We start from the raw sequence: 6,000 nt of genomic DNA on the forward strand, positions 1-6,000 counted from the left end.
TACATATTATGCTTTATGCTGATGATATTGTATTAGTGTCTGAGTCTCCTCCAGGAGGTCTACAGTAGCATCTACATGCACTCGATGATTTCTGCACATAGAGGGGTCTTATTGTGAACCTTGGGAAAACGAAGGTTATGGTCTTTCATACATCGAGACAGGGCAGGAGTCAGCTGACATTCACTCTCGCAGGACGCCAGGTGGAGGTGGTGACATCATACGTGTATCTAGGGGTTACCTTCTCTGCAGCAGTAGCAACCACGCACTTCACCATGGGTCCAGCAGCCATAGCTAGATTGACACGGGGATATGCAGCATTGGCTATGCTAGAGAGACAGTGCCACCAGGTGCATTTTCAGGAGCCCCGGATGAGGAAGGGTTGGCTATTTGACACATTAGTCACACCAGCACTAATGTATGGAGCAGTGGTATGGGCGCCAAGCCTTGCTACCCATTGGTGGACACAGATAGAGAGACCACAGGCCCTCATGATGGCATGCATGATACGCAGCAAACCGTCAATACCTCATGACATTATCTGAGCAGAGTTTGCTATGCCTCCTATGATGGTAGAGGCCATATTTCAGACTATAAGCTTGCTAGACAGATTCAGAGAGATGCCATAGGACAGATTGTCATACAGAGCTTTTGAGGCATCTAGACAGCTGGCTGAGGCAGGAGACATAGGATCATGGTATGCATAGGTCACACATTGGTTCTCACAGCATGGCCTAGACATGGATCGTCTACCACCATTCCAGTGATAGGGATGCACCACATTTCCGTCTCTCTCATAGTGAGAGGAATAGAGTATTGAGACATGACCTATGGCAGCTCTATACATGAGAGACATGGATATCGCCTACACAACCTCTTCCACCGAAGATGCTGTACTACAGAGATCACTTCATGAAGTATCACTGATGATGGATTATAGAGAGGCCTAGATACATGAAGGGCTTTTTACCACATGGCCCCGAGTAGCTATTGGTCAGCTTAGAGTCTCATCACATCGATTGGACATTGAGACTGGCAGAGCAGCATGGGTCCCCCGAAGAGGAGAGGGTATGCAGATTGTGCAGAGAGAGGAGGTGGAGAGTGAGGAGCATTATGTATGCAGATGCAGAGCATATACAGCCATCAGAGAGAGATATCCCATTTTATTCAGAGAGCCACATTCCCTACGCCAGCTCTTTGAGGCAGCAGACCAGCGCATACTGGGGAGACTCATTCTAGACATACATCGCATACTGGGGAGATTCATTAGACATACAGCATCACAGAGAGACATCATTATAGGCTCAGACAACTCCAGAGGGGGGCAACAGACATAGATTACTAGAGCTCGCAGGAGACAGAGGACACCTGGCTTTCGGACACCACGCCTCTACCAGAGAGAGATGATAGAGATCAGAGCAGCTCAGTTTCACAAAGAGGATGCGGAGCGACTGGCTTGCTTCAGAAGAGCAAACCCAAGCATGTTCTTCAGGGAGCTGTGGACACCCCCTTCATTGATGTATACCATTTTATACCCCTAGTATGGTACAGGATGGAGCTAGCTAGGTTGCATATCATGATTGTATACTCCATGCATATAGCTTTGCATTCTCCTAGTAGTAGAGCTCCATACTTATTGCACACCCAGATTTAGCTTTTTAGTTCAGTACTTTTTCATTTTGTTGGGATGACAGAGGATACCCCACACAAGTACACTGATTTGTCTCATCGGCCAAGTTCGGTCTTTTGGAAGACGTTAATAAAATCTTTCTTTCTTTCTTTCTTTCTCTCTCCTCTTTAGGTCTACTTTCTGTAACACGCCTCTTTTGCTTGAATTATTTGTGCAAAATGAAAACTCCTTCCTCCCAAGGTAAGGTGTTTCTATTAATATGAGTTTAATTGGCTTATTCTTTCATGGTTTCCTCTTGGTTCTAATTAAGGCAACCAGTCCTGATTCTTTGTCATGTTCTATGGTTTTCTATGCATGGAGTGGTAAGCGGTCCGCTAACTTTGAATATCCTTGCCTCATACAATTTTGCTATATAGCCAAGGAGTTGAACATTGGGTATGGACTCAGCTTGACACGCAAGTTCCTAATACATCTTAATGATAAGGATATTCCAGAGAGTTAGTGGTTGATAGTATTAAATGGTAGCCATCGAAAGGGTATCAAGATTTTCTTGAACAGAGTTTTTGCATGAGTGCCAGCTACTTTACTAAAGGTATACCAAGGGATTCCCCCGAACAATGAAATCACAAGAAAGTTTGCAAAGTTCTTTGCTATTTTTGAAAAATGCAGAGTATCTAAAAATGATTTAGAGGGCCACAAAATTGCATGGGCTCTTTTTGGCAACAATGTGTTGAAGACTGTGCAGGGTCAAGTGGCCTTAATAGAAAGTTAGACAATTGGAGGAAAGCCAATGGGCCATTGAGAGCCCATTCCACTGCTAGGAGCTCAATGTCAGAGTAGGACACTTCAAAAGGCATGCCTCCATTCGAGGAGGAAGTGAAAGAGAAGAAGCTTAAAGCAACTTTGTGAAACATATGGAGGTAATGCTTGCCAAGATGAAATTCAGGTTGACTGAAAAAGAAAGAAGCATTGAGGATAACAAAAGTAGTATGAAAGTAAGAGAGATGCTATGCTTCGGCTAGAAGGTTCTTCCAGCATAGCTACATTGTTCGTGTCAGAGCTGAAAAGGTTGAAAAAATGGATGGTTATAATACAAGTAGCCTTGATGCCCAACCTGGTGGAGTTCGGGCTAGAAGTGCAAATCCAAATGTTTGAGAAGAGTTTGAGCTTTTATGGGATTGACCCACAGAGCTTCTCACTAATGAAAGAAAATCTAGAGTCATTAGAGGTAATAATACTAGGATTTTAGCAATTTACTGCATAATCTTATTATTAAAAATATTTTTGGCTACTTTAAAATATGCTTTTAAGCACTGGAAAGCACTCTTAGTGCCAAACTTAAAAGAGCTTTCACGCACTTGAAAGTGCTTCCAGCCACTTGAAATAGCTTCCAAGAAAATGTATGGGATTTCAAGCACTTCAAAGTGCTTTCTAGTAGAGTTGAAAGTGCTTTAATATCCTTTCTAGCAACCAAAAGTTCTTTAATGTGCTTTCTAGTACGTTAAAGTGCTTCAAAATACCTTTACACTATAAGCTTTTTATCTACTATAGTTTATAGCACTTGAAAGCACTCCAATGTGCCGGAAAGCACTTTTAAGTGCTTAAAAGAACTTGAAAGTGCTTCCAGGCGCTTGAAAGTACCTAAAAGTGCTTTCCAGCACATTTGAGTGTTCTTAGGTGCTTGAACGCACTTAAAAGTGCCATTTAGTGCTTGAAAGCAAAGTATTTTGACATCACTACAAAGCACTTTGCAGTGTTTTGAAGTGCTTCAAACCACTTTGAAACCACTTAAACACTACTTTGCAAGTCTCATCAGCACTGTGCTTTATCTTCTTTGTATTGTGTAGATAGTGAAGCTCATCCTCTCTTTTAAGTGTTCCTTCTCTCTAATCATGGTTTCTATTTAATATGCCCACATAGAAAAACCGTGAAGCTCCTATGTCTAAAGTTATACATGCAAAGAGACAATGCCAATTTAGAGAGGCATTACTTCAACAAACTGAAGCTTGGTGAGATATTCAACATTGTCCCCACAGCCCATGATCTTGAGTCCTTTGGATTCGCTACCATTTCGATCGATGGGGATTGTGTTGTTTGTGGTCTACTGTTGGAGAGGGTGAGGATGTGGTTGGTGTACTACACTCTACACTCCGTATGTATACCTTTACTAGAAGAACATCTGTTTCTTGCTTTTGAATGTAAGGCATAATGCAAGCACTACTACCAAGCAACATTTCATCTGCTTAGCCATTCATGTTTGGTAAGTATGCTTCTTTATATATACTACACTCTACACTCCGTATGTATACCTTTACTAGAAGCACATCTGTTTCTTGCTTTTGAATGTAAGGCATAATTCAAGCGCTACCAAACAAGCAACATTTCATACCTGATTTAGATGAGGATGGCTTGAAATCCCTGGTGTGAACAAGGCTGCAAGACAGTCTAGCTTTGATCTACCAAAAGGGAATGCATAGTATGTGCAAGGGGCTACTAGTTGTACTGCTGCAGAGGTAGAGAAGGTAGTTGAGAGTACTACCAAGAAGGTGATAGAGAAGGCTGCTGCTAAGGAGGAGGTGCCTACATATCTTGAGCAAGGTGTAGATATGGGGACGACGCGCAAAGCTGGTGTGGAGGCTGCTTTGAAACTGCATTTTGATGTCATTGTCTCCCCTGATGTAGAAAAGGAGACCCTTCAGCAAATGGCAGCCAAGTTACCAAAGAAGAGAGCAGGTGAAGGAAAACAAAATGATGGTGAAGCTGGTATGTCATGTTATAATCATCTAGAAATATTGTAAATATATGTGTAAGATAGAGTTTAATGATCTTTTGTTTTTATGAAGGTGAGCAACATAATAAAGCAAAAGTAGCAAACACAAATGCAACACAGGAAGGAGGTGACCCGCAGGCAAGAGCAATGAGTTCTGGTCATGCTGATAAGGGAGATGGCTTGATTGGAGACCCCAAAAGTACTGCACCCAAACTACCTAGAGCACAATCTCCTAAGCCAAGAGCATCTAAAAAGTTGTAGAACTGCACTAGGCTCTCCAATGTAGCCATAGCCACTTGTATCGAGCAATGAACTTTCCACTTTTGTCATCCCCACTATTGGAATACATTTTTTTTTGTATCTTTGTGCATCATGTTGTGCTATCTCTTTTTGTAATAAAAGTATAGTTCTTTTTATAATGAACGTTTATTATTAAGCATGTGTATTTTCTAATATGATACATTTATATTGGGCTAAAGCTCACAAAAAACCACATTTTCTAATATGTATTTTCTAACAGATTGACAGGGTGCTGCCAAAGTACATGACGCCTTTGAAGTTTAGAGAGGATGATTGGAAGGAAAAGCCAGCCCTCATCATTGACATGAGCAATGTGTTGATGATGACTTTTGACCCTGTGAGGAAAAGCCAGCCCTCATCATTGACATGAGCAATGTGTTGATGATGACTTTTGACCCTATGAGGAAAAGCCAGCCCTCATCATTGACATGAGCAATGTGTTGATGATGACTTTTGACCCTGTGAGGGATGATGCTCCAAGTTTGAGCTTTCATGATGTAGTCATTATCCAAGAAGGTATAGTGAAGCACTATGTGCGGAAGGATGTAGAGCTTTTTTTTGGCTGTATAGCGAGTACTTACGCTAATGTGTTTATTTGAAGCATTGGAATGCTTGCAATGTAGAACATAAGATGAGAAAATGCTTTCCAAGAGCTATAGGCTTGCTGTTTGGTCATATGGGGCAAGAAACTTTCTTGGTTGTAAATTTCAAATTTCAAACATGGAAACTTGTCTTTTTAAGCACCTCAGACAGTTTGGGTAGGGGTACCCACCATCAACGAGTCCAACACTCTGTTGTTGGATGACTCTCTATATAAGTGCAGCCAAAATAGTCTTGAAATGTATGTGATAGTACCAACAATGGAGGATCAGTCTGAAGCATAGTTCATGATGAAAGAGCTTGAGCCATGGTCGTATAAGTGGTTGTTATTAGTTGATCATGTGAAATGGGCATTAGTGGACCCCTTTAATGTGCGAGATAGGCCATCCTTATGGGTTGAAGAAGAGTTTGTAGAGGAGTCTCTGCTCAATGGAGGAATGATTAAGTCTTATGAAGAATGGTGCAGCATGGAACAGGCTAGGCAGAGAAGAAAGAGAAGGTGAAGAGAAATTTATGTACCCTTATACCTTATGTACATATGTTCCCTTGACCATGTGAACACTTATAATGTAATCTGTTATAGTTTGCTGGTATCAATACAAGAAGTTGCTAGCATTAATGTACTTTCATGTGTAGTTTCTTGGTGTCAATGGTTTTTCATGCATAATTTGCTATTATCACTATAAGTACTACAAAGTACTTC

The sequence above is a fragment of the Cibotium barometz genome, chromosome 7 (assembly GCF_041138505.1).
Source record: "Cibotium barometz isolate CiBa-2024 chromosome 7, ASM4113850v1, whole genome shotgun sequence".
NCBI classification, from domain to species: domain Eukaryota; kingdom Viridiplantae; phylum Streptophyta; class Polypodiopsida; order Cyatheales; family Cibotiaceae; genus Cibotium; species Cibotium barometz.